This window comes from Salvelinus fontinalis, chromosome 5 (genome assembly GCF_029448725.1).
Source record: "Salvelinus fontinalis isolate EN_2023a chromosome 5, ASM2944872v1, whole genome shotgun sequence".
NCBI lineage: Eukaryota > Metazoa > Chordata > Actinopteri > Salmoniformes > Salmonidae > Salvelinus > Salvelinus fontinalis.
The window spans coordinates 39,114,096-39,131,015 of record NC_074669.1 but is presented as its reverse complement, the minus strand read 5'-3'; the positions used below and the strand labels follow the sequence as shown (position 1 = coordinate 39,131,015).

Here is a 16,920-nt window from a genome sequence, read left to right as displayed (position 1 = left end):
TGCTTCTCTCTGACTCACCTGTCTCAACACATTACTGCTTCGTTCTGACTCACCTGTCTCAACACATTACTGCTTCGTTCTGACTCACCTGTCTCAACACATTACTGCTTCGTTCTGACTCACCTGTCTCAACACATTACTGCTTCTCTCTGACTCACCTGTCTCAACACATTACTGCTTCTCTCTGACTCACCTGTCTCAACGCATTACTGCTTCATGAGGACTCACCTGTCTGAACGCATTACTGCTTCATGAGGACTCACCTGTCTCAACGCATTACTGCTTCTCTCTGACTCACCTGTCTCAACGCATTACTGCTTCTCTCTGACTCACCTGTCTCAACACATTACTGCTTCTCTCTGACTCACCTGTCTCAACACATTACTGCTTCTCTCTGACTCACCTGTCTCAACACATTACTGCTTCTCTCTGACTCACCTGTCTCAACACATTACTGCTTCTCTCTGACTCACCTGTCTCAACACACTACTGCTTCTCTCTGACTCACCTGTCTCAACACATTACTGCTTCGTTCTGACTCACCTGTCTCAACACATTACTGCTTCGTGAGGACTCACCTGTCTCAACACATTACTGCTTCTCTCTGACTCACCTGTCTCAACACATTACTGCTTCTCTCTGACTCACCTGTCTCAACACATTACTGCTTCTCTCTGACTCACCTGTCTCAACACATTACTGCTTCATGAGGACTCACCTGTCTCAACACATTACTGCTTCTCTCTGACTCACCTGTCTCAACACATTACTGCTTCTCTCTGACTCACCTGTCTCAACGCATTACTGCTTCTCTCTGACTCACCTGTCTAAACGCATTACTGCTTCATGAGGACTCACCTGTCTGAACGCATTACTGCTTCATGAGGACTCACCTGTCTGAACGCATTACTGCTTCATGAGGACTCACCTGTCTCAACGCATTACTGCTTCTCTCTGACTCACCTGTCTCAACACATTACTGCTTCTCTCTGACTCACCTGTCTCAACACATTACTGCTTCGTTCTGACTCACCTGTCTCAACACATTACTGCTTCGTTCTGACTCACCTGTCTCAACACATTACTGCTTCGTTCTGACTCACCTGTCTCAACACATTACTGCTTCTCTCTGACTCACCTGTCTCAACACATTACTGCTTCTCTCTGACTCACCTGTCTCAACACATTACTGCTTCTCTCTGACTCACCTGTCTCAACACATTACTGCTTCGTGAGGACTCACCTGTCTCAACACATTACTGCTTCGTGAGGACTCACCTGTCTCAACACATTACTGCTTCGTGAGGACTCACCTGTCTCAACACATTACTGCTTCGTGAGGACTCACCTGTCTCAACACATTACTGCTTCTCTCTGACTCACCTGTCTCAACACATTACTGCTTCTCTCTGACTCACCTGTCTCAACACATTACTGCTTCTCCCTGACTCACCTGTCTCAACACATTACTGCTTCTCTCTGACTCACCTGTCTCAACACACTACTGCTTCTCTCTGACTCACCTGTCTCAACACACTACTGCTTCTCTCTGACTCACCTGTCTCAACACACTACTGCTTCTCTCTGACTCACCTGTCTCAACACACTACTGCTTCTCTCTGACTCACCTGTCTCAACACATTACTGCTTCTCTCTGACTCACCTGTCTCAACACATTACTGCTTCTCTCTGACTCACCTGTCTCAACACATTACTGCTTCTCTCTGACTCACCTGTCTCAACACATTACTGCTTCTCTCTGACTCACCTGTCTCAACACATTACTGCTTCTCTCTGACTCACCTGTCTCAACACATTACTGCTTCTCTCTGACTCACCTGTCTCAACACATTACTGCTTCTCTCTGACTCACCTGTCTCAACACATTACTGCTTCTCTCTGACTCACCTGTCTCAACACATTACTGCTTCTCTCTGACTCACCTGTCTCAACACATTACTGCTTCTCTCTGACTCACCTGTCTGAACGCATTACTGCTTCATGAGGACTCACCTGTCTGAACGCATTACTGCTTCATGAGGACTCACCTGTCTCAACGCATTACTGCTTCTCTCTGACTCACCTGTCTCAACGCATTACTGCTTCTCTCTGACTCACCTGTCTCAACACATTACTGCTTCTCTCTGACTCACCTGTCTCAACACATTACTGCTTCTCTCTGACTCACCTGTCTCAACACATTACTGCTTCTCTCTGACTCACCTGTCTAAACACATTACTGCTTCTCTCTGACTCACCTGTCTCAACACACTACTGCTTCTCTCTGACTCACCTGTCTCAACACATTACTGCTTCATGAGGACTCACCTGTCTCAACACATTACTGCTTCTCTCTGACTCACCTGTCTCAACACATTACTGCTTCGTTCTGACTCACCTGTCTCAACACATTACTGCTTCGTTCTGACTCACCTGTCTCAACACATTACTGCTTCTCTCTGACTCACCTGTCTCAACACATTACTGCTTCTCTCTGACTCACCTGTCTCAACACATTACTGCTTCATGAGGACTCACCTGTCTCAACACATTACTGCTTCTCTCTGACTCACCTGTCTCAACACATTACTGCTTCTCTCTGACTCACCTGTCTCAACACATTACTGCTTCTCTCTGACTCACCTGTCTCAACACATTACTGCTTCTCTCTGACTCACCTGTCTGAACGCATTACTGCTTCATGAGGACTCACCTGTCTGAACGCATTACTGCTTCATGAGGACTCACCTGTCTGAACGCATTACTGCTTCATGAGGACTCACCTGTCTCAACGCATTACTGCTTCTCTCTGACTCACCTGTCTCAACGCATTACTGCTTCTCTCTGACTCACCTGTCTCAACACATTACTGCTTCTCTCTGACTCACCTGTCTCAACACATTACTGCTTCGTTCTGACTCACCTGTCTCAACACATTACTGCTTCTCTCTGACTCACCTGTCTCAACACATTACTGCTTCTCTCTGACTCACCTGTCTCAACACATTACTGCTTCTCTCTGACTCACCTGTCTCAACACATTACTGCTTCGTGAGGACTCACCTGTCTCAACACATTACTGCTTCGTGAGGACTCACCTGTCTCAACACATTACTGCTTCGTGAGGACTCACCTGTCTCAACACATTACTGCTTCGTGAGGACTCACCTGTCTCAACACATTACTGCTTCTCTCTGACTCACCTGTCTCAACACATTACTGCTTCTCTCTGACTCACCTGTCTCAACACATTACTGCTTCTCCCTGACTCACCTGTCTCAACACATTACTGCTTCTCTCTGACTCACCTGTCTCAACACACTACTGCTTCTCTCTGACTCACCTGTCTCAACACACTACTGCTTCTCTCTGACTCACCTGTCTAAACACACTACTGCTTCTCTCTGACTCACCTGTCTCAACACATTACTGCTTCTCTCTGACTCACCTGTCTCAACACATTACTGCTTCTCTCTGACTCACCTGTCTCAACACATTACTGCTTCTCTCTGACTCACCTGTCTCAACACATTACTGCTTCTCTCTGACTCACCTGTCTCAACACATTACTGCTTCTCTCTGACTCACCTGTCTCAACACATTACTGCTTCTCTCTGACTCACCTGTCTCAACACATTACTGCTTCTCTCTGACTCACCTGTCTCAACACATTACTGCTTCTCTCTGACTCACCTGTCTCAACACATTACTGCTTCTCTCTGACTCACCTGTCTGAACGCATTACTGCTTCATGAGGACTCACCTGTCTGAACGCATTACTGCTTCATGAGGACTCACCTGTCTCAACGCATTACTGCTTCTCTCTGACTCACCTGTCTCAACGCATTACTGCTTCTCTCTGACTCACCTGTCTCAACACATTACTGCTTCTCTCTGACTCACCTGTCTCAACACATTACTGCTTCTCTCTGACTCACCTGTCTCAACACATTACTGCTTCTCTCTGACTCACCTGTCTAAACACATTACTGCTTCTCTCTGACTCACCTGTCTCAACACACTACTGCTTCTCTCTGACTCACCTGTCTCAACACATTACTGCTTCTCTCTGACTCACCTGTCTCAACACATTACTGCTTCATGAGGACTCACCTGTCTCAACACATTACTGCTTCTCTCTGACTCACCTGTCTCAACACATTACTGCTTCTCTCTGACTCACCTGTCTCAACACATTACTGCTTCTCTCTGACTCACCTGTCTAAACACATTACTGCTTCTCTCTGACTCACCTGTCTCAACACATCACTGCTTCTCTCTGACTCACCTGTCTCAACACATTACTGCTTCTCTCTGACTCACCTGTCTCAACACATTACTGCTTCATGAGGACTCACCTGTCTCAACACATTACTGCTTCTCTCTGACTCACCTGTCTCAACACATTACTGCTTCTCTCTGACTCACCTGTCTCAACACATTACTGCTTCTCTCTGACTCACCTGTCTAAACACATTACTGCTTCATGAGGACTCACCTGTCTGAACGCATTACTGCTTCATGAGGACTCACCTGTCTGAACGCATTACTGCTTCATGAGGACTCACCTGTCTCAACGCATTACTGCTTCTCTCTGACTCACCTGTCTCAACGCATTACTGCTTCTCTCTGACTCACCTGTCTCAACACATTACTGCTTCTCTCTGACTCACCTGTCTCAACACATTACTGCTTCGTTCTGACTCACCTGTCTCAACACATTACTGCTTCTCTCTGACTCACCTGTCTCAACACATTACTGCTTCTCTCTGACTCACCTGTCTCAACACATTACTGCTTCTCTCTGACTCACCTGTCTCAACACATTACTGCTTCGTGAGGACTCACCTGTCTCAACACATTACTGCTTCGTGAGGACTCACCTGTCTCAACACATTACTGCTTCGTGAGGACTCACCTGTCTCAACACATTACTGCTTCGTGAGGACTCACCTGTCTCAACACATTACTGCTTCTCTCTGACTCACCTGTCTCAACACATTACTGCTTCTCTCTGACTCACCTGTCTCAACACATTACTGCTTCTCCCTGACTCACCTGTCTCAACACATTACTGCTTCTCTCTGACTCACCTGTCTCAACACACTACTGCTTCTCTCTGACTCACCTGTCTCAACACACTACTGCTTCTCTCTGACTCACCTGTCTCAACACATTACTGCTTCTCTCTGACTCACCTGTCTCAACACATTACTGCTTCTCTCTGACTCACCTGTCTCAACACATTACTGCTTCTCTCTGACTCACCTGTCTCAACACATTACTGCTTCTCTCTGACTCACCTGTCTCAACACATTACTGCTTCTCTCTGACTCACCTGTCTCAACACATTACTGCTTCTCTCTGACTCACCTGTCTGAACGCATTACTGCTTCATGAGGACTCACCTGTCTGAACGCATTACTGCTTCATGAGGACTCACCTGTCTCAACGCATTACTGCTTCTCTCTGACTCACCTGTCTCAACGCATTACTGCTTCTCTCTGACTCACCTGTCTCAACACATTACTGCTTCTCTCTGACTCACCTGTCTCAACACATTACTGCTTCTCTCTGACTCACCTGTCTCAACACATTACTGCTTCTCTCTGACTCACCTGTCTAAACACATTACTGCTTCTCTCTGACTCACCTGTCTCAACACACTACTGCTTCTCTCTGACTCACCTGTCTCAACACATTACTGCTTCTCTCTGACTCACCTGTCTCAACACATTACTGCTTCATGAGGACTCACCTGTCTCAACACATTACTGCTTCTCTCTGACTCACCTGTCTCAACACATTACTGCTTCTCTCTGACTCACCTGTCTAAACACATTACTGCTTCTCTCTGACTCACCTGTCTCAACACACTACTGCTTCTCTCTGACTCACCTGTCTCAACACATTACTGCTTCTCTCTGACTCACCTGTCTCAACACATTACTGCTTCTCTCTGACTCACCTGTCTAAACACATTACTGCTTCTCTCTGACTCACCTGTCTCAACACATCACTGCTTCTCTCTGACTCACCTGTCTCAACACATTACTGCTTCTCTCTGACTCACCTGTCTCAACACATTACTGCTTCTCTCTGACTCACCTGTCTCAACACATTACTGCTTCTCTCTGACTCACCTGTCTCAACACATTACTGCTTCTCTCTGACTCACCTGTCTCAACACATTACTGCTTCTCTCTGACTCACCTGTCTCAACACATTACTGCTTCTCTCTGACTCACCTGTCTCAACACATTACTGCTTCTCTCTGACTCACCTGTCTCAACACATTACTGCTTCTCTCTGACTCACCTGTCTCAACACATTACTGCTTCTCTCTGACTCACCTGTCTCAACACATTACTGCTTCTCTCTGACTCACCTGTCTCAACACATTACTGCTTCTCTCTGACTCACCTGTCTCAACACATTACTGCTTCTCTCTGACTCACCTGTCTCAACACATTACTGCTTCTCTCTGACTCACCTGTCTCAACACATTACTGCTTCTCTCTGACTCACCTGTCTAAACACGTTACTGCTTCTCTCTGACTCACCTGTCTCAACACATTACTGCTTCTCACCGACTCACCTGTCTCAACACATTACTGCTTCTCTCTGACTCACCTGTCTCAACACGTTACTGCTTCTCTCTGACTCACCTGTCTCAACACGTTACTGCTTCTCTCTGACTCACCTGTCTCAACACATTACTGCTTCATGAGGACTCACCTGTCTGAACACATTACTGCTTCTCTCTGACTCACCTGTCTCAACACATTACTGCTTCTCACCGACTCACCTGTCTCAACACATTACTGCTTCTCTCTGACTCACCTGTCTCAACACGTTACTGCTTCTCTCTGACTCACCTGTCTCAACACGTTACTGCTTCTCTCTGACTCACCTGTCTCAACACGTTACTGCTTCATGAGGACTCACCTGTCTGAACACATTACTGCTTCTCTCTGACTCACCTGTCTGAACACATTACTGCTTCTCTCTGACTCACCTGTCTCAACACATTACTGCTTCTCTCTGACTCACCTGTCTCAACACATTACTGCTTCTCTCTGACTCACCTGTCTCAACACATTACTGCTTCTCTCTGACTCACCTGTCTCAACACATTACTGCTTCTCTCTGACTCACCTGTCTCAACACATTACTGCTTCTCTCTGACTCACCTGTCTCAACACATTACTGCTTCTCTCTGACTCACCTGTCTCAACACATTACTGCTTCTCTCTGACTCACCTGTCTCAACACACTACTGCTTCTCTCTGACTCACCTGTCTCAACACATTACTGCTTCTCTCTGACTCACCTGTCTCAACACACTACTGCTTCTCTCTGACTCACCTGTCTCAACACATTACTGCTTCTCTCTGACTCACCTGTCTCAACACATTACTGCTTCTCTCTGACTCACCTGTCTCAACACATTACTGCTTCTCTCTGACTCACCTGTCTCAACACACTACTGCTTCTCTCTGACTCACCTGTCTCAACACATTACTGCTTCTCTCTGACTCACCTGTCTAAACACATTACTGCTTCTCTCTGACTCACCTGTCTCAACACATTACTGCTTCTCTCTGACTCACCTGTCTCAACACATTACTGCTTCTCTCTGACTCACCTGTCTGAACACATTACTGCTTCTCTCTGACTCACCTGTCTCAACACATTACTGCTTCTCTCTGACTCACCTGTCTCAACACATTACTGCTTCATGAGGACTCACCTGTCTCAACACATTACTGCTTCATGAGGACTCACCTGTCTCAACACATTACTGCTTCTCTCTGACTCACCTGTCTCAACACATTACTGCTTCTCTCTGACTCACCTGTCTCAACACATTACTGCTTCTCTCTGACTCACCTGTCTCAACACATTACTGCTTCGTTCTGACTCACCTGTCTCAACACATTACTGCTTCTCTCTGACTCACCTGTCTCAACACATTACTGCTTCTCTCTGACTCACCTGTCTCAACACATTACTGCTTCGTTCTGACTCACCTGTCTCAACACATTACTGCTTCGTTCTGACTCACCTGTCTCAACACATTACTGCTTCGTTCTGACTCACCTGTCTCAACACATTACTGCTTCGTTCTGACTCACCTGTCTCAACACATTACTGCTTCTCTCTGACTCACCTGTCTCAACACATTACTGCTTCGTTCTGACTCACCTGTCTCAACACATTACTGCTTCGTTCTGACTCACCTGTCTCAACACATTACTGCTTCTCTCTGACTCACCTGTCTCAACACATTACTGCTTCTCTCTGACTCACCTGTCTCAACACATTACTGCTTCTCTCTGACTCACCTGTCTCAACACATTACTGCTTCGTTCTGACTCACCTGTCTCAACACATTACTGCTTCTCTCTGACTCACCTGTCTCAACACATTACTGCTTCTCTCTGACTCACCTGTCTCAACACATTACTGCTTCGTTCTGACTCACCTGTCTCAACACATTACTGCTTCGTTCTGACTCACCTGTCTCAACACATTACTGCTTCGTTCTGACTCACCTGTCTCAACACATTACTGCTTCGTTCTGACTCACCTGTCTCAACACATTACTGCTTCTCTCTGACTCACCTGTCTCAACACATTACTGCTTCGTTCTGACTCACCTGTCTCAACACATTACTGCTTCGTTCTGACTCACCTGTCTCAACACATTACTGCTTCTCTCTGACTCACCTGTCTCAACACATTACTGCTTCTCTCTGACTCACCTGTCTCAACACATTACTGCTTCTCTCTGACTCACCTGTCTGAACGCATTACTGCTTCATGAGGACTCACCTGTCTCAACGCATTACTGCTTCTCTCTGACTCACCTGTCTCAACGCATTACTGCTTCTCTCTGACTCACCTGTCTCAACACATTACTGCTTCTCTCTGACTCACCTGTCTCAACACACTACTGCTTCTCTCTGACTCACCTGTCTCAACACATTACTGCTTCGTTCTGACTCACCTGTCTCAACACATTACTGCTTCGTGAGGACTCACCTGTCTCAACACATTACTGCTTCTCTCTGACTCACCTGTCTCAACACATTACTGCTTCTCTCTGACTCACCTGTCTCAACACATTACTGCTTCGTTCTGACTCACCTGTCTCAACACATTACTGCTTCGTTCTGACTCACCTGTCTCAACACATTACTGCTTCTCTCTGACTCACCTGTCTCAACACATTACTGCTTCTCTCTGACTCACCTGTCTCAACACATTACTGCTTCTCTCTGACTCACCTGTCTCAACACATTACTGCTTCTCTCTGACTCACCTGTCTCAACACATTACTGCTTCATGAGGACTCACCTGTCTAAACACATTACTGCTTCATGAGGACTCACCTGTCTCAACGCATTACTGCTTCTCTCTGACTCACCTGTCTCAACGCATTACTGCTTCTCTCTGACTCACCTGTCTCAACACATTACTGCTTCTCTCTGACTCACCTGTCTCAACACATTACTGCTTCGTTCTGACTCACCTGTCTCAACACATTACTGCTTCATGAGGACTCACCTGTCTAAACACATTACTGCTTCATGAGGACTCACCTGTCTGAACGCATTACTGCTTCATGAGGACTCACCTGTCTGAACGCATTACTGCTTCATGAGGACTCACCTGTCTCAACGCATTACTGCTTCTCTCTGACTCACCTGTCTCAACGCATTACTGCTTCTCTCTGACTCACCTGTCTCAACACATTACTGCTTCTCTCTGACTCACCTGTCTCAACACATTACTGCTTCGTTCTGACTCACCTGTCTCAACACATTACTGCTTCGTTCTGACTCACCTGTCTCAACACATTACTGCTTCTCTCTGACTCACCTGTCTCAACACATTACTGCTTCTCTCTGACTCACCTGTCTCAACACATTACTGCTTCTCTCTGACTCACCTGTCTCAACACATTACTGCTTCTCCCTGACTCACCTGTCTCAACACATTACTGCTTCTCTCTGACTCACCTGTCTCAACACACTACTGCTTCTCTCTGACTCACCTGTCTCAACACATTACTGCTTCGTTCTGACTCACCTGTCTCAACACATTACTGCTTCGTTCTGACTCACCTGTCTCAACACATTACTGCTTCGTTCTGACTCACCTGTCTCAACACATTACTGCTTCTCTCTGACTCACCTGTCTCAACACATTACTGCTTCGTTCTGACTCACCTGTCTCAACACATTACTGCTTCGTTCTGACTCACCTGTCTCAACACATTACTGCTTCTCTCTGACTCACCTGTCTCAACACATTACTGCTTCTCTCTGACTCACCTGTCTCAACACATTACTGCTTCTCTCTGACTCACCTGTCTGAACGCATTACTGCTTCATGAGGACTCACCTGTCTCAACGCATTACTGCTTCTCTCTGACTCACCTGTCTCAACGCATTACTGCTTCTCTCTGACTCACCTGTCTCAACACATTACTGCTTCTCTCTGACTCACCTGTCTCAACACACTACTGCTTCTCTCTGACTCACCTGTCTCAACACATTACTGCTTCGTTCTGACTCACCTGTCTCAACACATTACTGCTTCGTGAGGACTCACCTGTCTCAACACATTACTGCTTCTCTCTGACTCACCTGTCTCAACACATTACTGCTTCTCTCTGACTCACCTGTCTCAACACATTACTGCTTCGTTCTGACTCACCTGTCTCAACACATTACTGCTTCGTTCTGACTCACCTGTCTCAACACATTACTGCTTCTCTCTGACTCACCTGTCTCAACACATTACTGCTTCTCTCTGACTCACCTGTCTCAACACATTACTGCTTCTCTCTGACTCACCTGTCTCAACACATTACTGCTTCTCTCTGACTCACCTGTCTCAACACATTACTGCTTCATGAGGACTCACCTGTCTAAACACATTACTGCTTCATGAGGACTCACCTGTCTCAACGCATTACTGCTTCTCTCTGACTCACCTGTCTCAACGCATTACTGCTTCTCTCTGACTCACCTGTCTCAACACATTACTGCTTCTCTCTGACTCACCTGTCTCAACACATTACTGCTTCGTTCTGACTCACCTGTCTCAACACATTACTGCTTCATGAGGACTCACCTGTCTAAACACATTACTGCTTCATGAGGACTCACCTGTCTGAACGCATTACTGCTTCATGAGGACTCACCTGTCTGAACGCATTACTGCTTCATGAGGACTCACCTGTCTCAACGCATTACTGCTTCTCTCTGACTCACCTGTCTCAACGCATTACTGCTTCTCTCTGACTCACCTGTCTCAACACATTACTGCTTCTCTCTGACTCACCTGTCTCAACACATTACTGCTTCGTTCTGACTCACCTGTCTCAACACATTACTGCTTCGTTCTGACTCACCTGTCTCAACACATTACTGCTTCTCTCTGACTCACCTGTCTCAACACATTACTGCTTCTCTCTGACTCACCTGTCTCAACACATTACTGCTTCTCTCTGACTCACCTGTCTCAACACATTACTGCTTCTCCCTGACTCACCTGTCTCAACACATTACTGCTTCTCTCTGACTCACCTGTCTCAACACACTACTGCTTCTCTCTGACTCACCTGTCTCAACACACTACTGCTTCTCTCTGACTCACCTGTCTCAACACACTACTGCTTCTCTCTGACTCACCTGTCTCAACACACTACTGCTTCTCTCTGACTCACCTGTCTCAACACATTACTGCTTCTCTCTGACTCACCTGTCTCAACACATTACTGCTTCTCTCTGACTCACCTGTCTCAACACATTACTGCTTCTCTCTGACTCACCTGTCTCAACACATTACTGCTTCTCTCTGACTCACCTGTCTCAACACATTACTGCTTCTCTCTGACTCACCTGTCTCAACACATTACTGCTTCTCTCTGACTCACCTGTCTCAACACATTACTGCTTCTCTCTGACTCACCTGTCTCAACACATTACTGCTTCTCTCTGACTCACCTGTCTCAACACATTACTGCTTCTCTCTGACTCACCTGTCTCAACACATTACTGCTTCTCTCTGACTCACCTGTCTCAACACATTACTGCTTCTCTCTGACTCACCTGTCTCAACACACTACTGCTTCTCTCTGACTCACCTGTCTCAACACACTACTGCTTCTCTCTGACTCACCTGTCTAAACACATTACTGCTTCTCTCTGACTCACCTGTCTAAACACATTACTGCTTCTCTCTGACTCACCTGTCTCAACACATTACTGCTTCTCTCTGACTCACCTGTCTCAACACATTACTGCTTCTCTCTGACTCACCTGTCTCAACACATTACTGCTTCTCTCTGACTCACCTGTCTCAACACATTACTGCTTCTCTCTGACTCACCTGTCTCAACACATTACTGCTTCTCTCTGACTCACCTGTCTCAACACATTACTGCTTCTCTCTGACTCACCTGTCTCAACACATTACTGCTTCTCTCTGACTCACCTGTCTCAACACATTACTGCTTCTCTCTGACTCACCTGTCTCAACACATTACTGCTTCTCTCTGACTCACCTGTCTCAACACATTACTGCTTCTCTCTGACTCACCTGTCTCAACACATTACTGCTTCTCTCTGACTCACCTGTCTCAACACATTACTGCTTCTCTCTGACTCACCTGTCTCAACACATTACTGCTTCTCTCTGACTCACCTGTCTCAACACATTACTGCTTCTCTCTGACTCACCTGTCTCAACACATTACTGCTTCTCTCTGACTCACCTGTCTCAACACATTACTGCTTCTCTCTGACTCACCTGTCTCAACACATTACTGCTTCTCTCTGACTCACCTGTCTCAACACACTACTGCTTCTCTCTGACTCACCTGTCTCAACACACTACTGCTTCTCTCTGACTCACCTGTCTAAACACATTACTGCTTCTCTCTGACTCACCTGTCTAAACACATTACTGCTTCTCTCTGACTCACCTGTCTCAACACATTACTGCTTCTCTCTGACTCACCTGTCTCAACACATTACTGCTTCTCTCTGACTCACCTGTCTCAACACATTACTGCTTCTCTCTGACTCACCTGTCTCAACACATTACTGCTTCTCTCTGACTCACCTGTCTCAACACATTACTGCTTCTCTCTGACTCACCTGTCTCAACACATTACTGCTTCTCTCTGACTCACCTGTCTCAACACATTACTGCTTCTCTCTGACTCACCTGTCTCAACACACTACTGCTTCTCTCTGACTCACCTGTCTCAACACATTACTGCTTCTCTCTGACTCACCTGTCTAAACACATTACTGCTTCTCTCTGACTCACCTGTCTCAACACATTACTGCTTCTCTCTGACTCACCTGTCTCAACACATTACTGCTTCTCTCTGACTCACCTGTCTGAACACATTACTGCTTCTCTCTGACTCACCTGTCTCAACACATTACTGCTTCTCTCTGACTCACCTGTCTCAACACATTACTGCTTCATGAGGACTCACCTGTCTCAACACATTACTGCTTCATGAGGACTCACCTGTCTCAACACATTACTGCTTCTCTCTGACTCACCTGTCTCAACACATTACTGCTTCTCTCTGACTCACCTGTCTCAACACATTACTGCTTCTCTCTGACTCACCTGTCTCAACACATTACTGCTTCGTTCTGACTCACCTGTCTCAACACATTACTGCTTCTCTCTGACTCACCTGTCTCAACACATTACTGCTTCTCTCTGACTCACCTGTCTCAACACATTACTGCTTCGTTCTGACTCACCTGTCTCAACACATTACTGCTTCGTTCTGACTCACCTGTCTCAACACATTACTGCTTCGTTCTGACTCACCTGTCTCAACACATTACTGCTTCGTTCTGACTCACCTGTCTCAACACATTACTGCTTCTCTCTGACTCACCTGTCTCAACACATTACTGCTTCGTTCTGACTCACCTGTCTCAACACATTACTGCTTCGTTCTGACTCACCTGTCTCAACACATTACTGCTTCTCTCTGACTCACCTGTCTCAACACATTACTGCTTCTCTCTGACTCACCTGTCTCAACACATTACTGCTTCTCTCTGACTCACCTGTCTGAACGCATTACTGCTTCATGAGGACTCACCTGTCTCAACACATTACTGCTTCTCTCTGACTCACCTGTCTCAACACATTACTGCTTCTCTCTGACTCACCTGTCTCAACACATTACTGCTTCTCTCTGACTCACCTGTCTCAACACATTACTGCTTCGTTCTGACTCACCTGTCTCAACACATTACTGCTTCTCTCTGACTCACCTGTCTCAACACATTACTGCTTCTCTCTGACTCACCTGTCTCAACACATTACTGCTTCGTTCTGACTCACCTGTCTCAACACATTACTGCTTCGTTCTGACTCACCTGTCTCAACACATTACTGCTTCGTTCTGACTCACCTGTCTCAACACATTACTGCTTCGTTCTGACTCACCTGTCTCAACACATTACTGCTTCTCTCTGACTCACCTGTCTCAACACATTACTGCTTCGTTCTGACTCACCTGTCTCAACACATTACTGCTTCGTTCTGACTCACCTGTCTCAACACATTACTGCTTCTCTCTGACTCACCTGTCTCAACACATTACTGCTTCTCTCTGACTCACCTGTCTCAACACATTACTGCTTCTCTCTGACTCACCTGTCTGAACGCATTACTGCTTCATGAGGACTCACCTGTCTCAACGCATTACTGCTTCTCTCTGACTCACCTGTCTCAACGCATTACTGCTTCTCTCTGACTCACCTGTCTCAACACATTACTGCTTCTCTCTGACTCACCTGTCTCAACACACTACTGCTTCTCTCTGACTCACCTGTCTCAACACATTACTGCTTCGTTCTGACTCACCTGTCTCAACACATTACTGCTTCGTGAGGACTCACCTGTCTCAACACATTACTGCTTCTCTCTGACTCACCTGTCTCAACACATTACTGCTTCTCTCTGACTCACCTGTCTCAACACATTACTGCTTCGTTCTGACTCACCTGTCTCAACACATTACTGCTTCGTTCTGACTCACCTGTCTCAACACATTACTGCTTCTCTCTGACTCACCTGTCTCAACACATTACTGCTTCTCTCTGACTCACCTGTCTCAACACATTACTGCTTCTCTCTGACTCACCTGTCTCAACACATTACTGCTTCTCTCTGACTCACCTGTCTCAACACATTACTGCTTCATGAGGACTCACCTGTCTAAACACATTACTGCTTCATGAGGACTCACCTGTCTCAACGCATTACTGCTTCTCTCTGACTCACCTGTCTCAACGCATTACTGCTTCTCTCTGACTCACCTGTCTCAACACATTACTGCTTCTCTCTGACTCACCTGTCTCAACACATTACTGCTTCGTTCTGACTCACCTGTCTCAACACATTACTGCTTCATGAGGACTCACCTGTCTAAACACATTACTGCTTCATGAGGACTCACCTGTCTGAACGCATTACTGCTTCATGAGGACTCACCTGTCTGAACGCATTACTGCTTCATGAGGACTCACCTGTCTCAACGCATTACTGCTTCTCTCTGACTCACCTGTCTCAACGCATTACTGCTTCTCTCTGACTCACCTGTCTCAACACATTACTGCTTCTCTCTGACTCACCTGTCTCAACACATTACTGCTTCGTTCTGACTCACCTGTCTCAACACATTACTGCTTCGTTCTGACTCACCTGTCTCAACACATTACTGCTTCGTTCTGACTCACCTGTCTCAACACATTACTGCTTCTCTCTGACTCACCTGTCTCAACACATTACTGCTTCTCTCTGACTCACCTGTCTCAACACATTACTGCTTCTCTCTGACTCACCTGTCTCAACACATTACTGCTTCTCCCTGACTCACCTGTCTCAACACATTACTGCTTCTCTCTGACTCACCTGTCTCAACACACTACTGCTTCTCTCTGACTCACCTGTCTCAACACACTACTGCTTCTCTCTGACTCACCTGTCTCAACACACTACTGCTTCTCTCTGACTCACCTGTCTCAACACACTACTGCTTCTCTCTGACTCACCTGTCTCAACACATTACTGCTTCTCTCTGACTCACCTGTCTCAACACATTACTGCTTCTCTCTGACTCACCTGTCTCAACACATTACTGCTTCTCTCTGACTCACCTGTCTCAACACATTACTGCTTCTCTCTGACTCACCTGTCTCAACACATTACTGCTTCTCTCTGACTCACCTGTCTCAACACATTACTGCTTCTCTCTGACTCACCTGTCTCAACACATTACTGCTTCTCTCTGACTCACCTGTCTCAACACATTACTGCTTCTCTCTGACTCACCTGTCTCAACACATTACTGCTTCTCTCTGACTCACCTGTCTCAACACATTACTGCTTCTCTCTGACTCACCTGTCTCAACACACTACTGCTTCTCTCTGACTCACCTGTCTCAACACACTACTGCTTCTCTCTGACTCACCTGTCTAAACACATTACTGCTTCTCTCTGACTCACCTGTCTAAACACATTACTGCTTCTCTCTGACTCACCTGTCTCAACACATTACTGCTTCTCTCTGACTCACCTGTCTCAACACATTACTGCTTCTCTCTGACTCACCTGTCTCAACACATTACTGCTTCTCTCTGACTCACCTGTCTCAACACATTACTGCTTCTCTCTGACTCACCTGTCTCAACACATTACTGCTTCTCTCTGACTCACCTGTCTCAACACATTACTGCTTCTCTCTGACTCACCTGTCTCAACACATTACTGCTTCTCTCTGACTCACCTGTCTCAACACATTACTGCTTCTCTCTGACTCACCTGTCTCAACACATTACTGCTTCTCTCTGACT

The 16,920-nt window shown here is 46.3% G+C and overlaps 1 protein-coding gene across 1 annotated transcript in view; it reads left to right on the top strand.

Moving 5' to 3' along the window:
• Positions 1-16,920, top strand: part of ppil2 (peptidylprolyl isomerase (cyclophilin)-like 2) — a 76,319-nt gene that overhangs the window by 37,913 nt on the left and 21,486 nt on the right. The window lies entirely within an intron of this gene.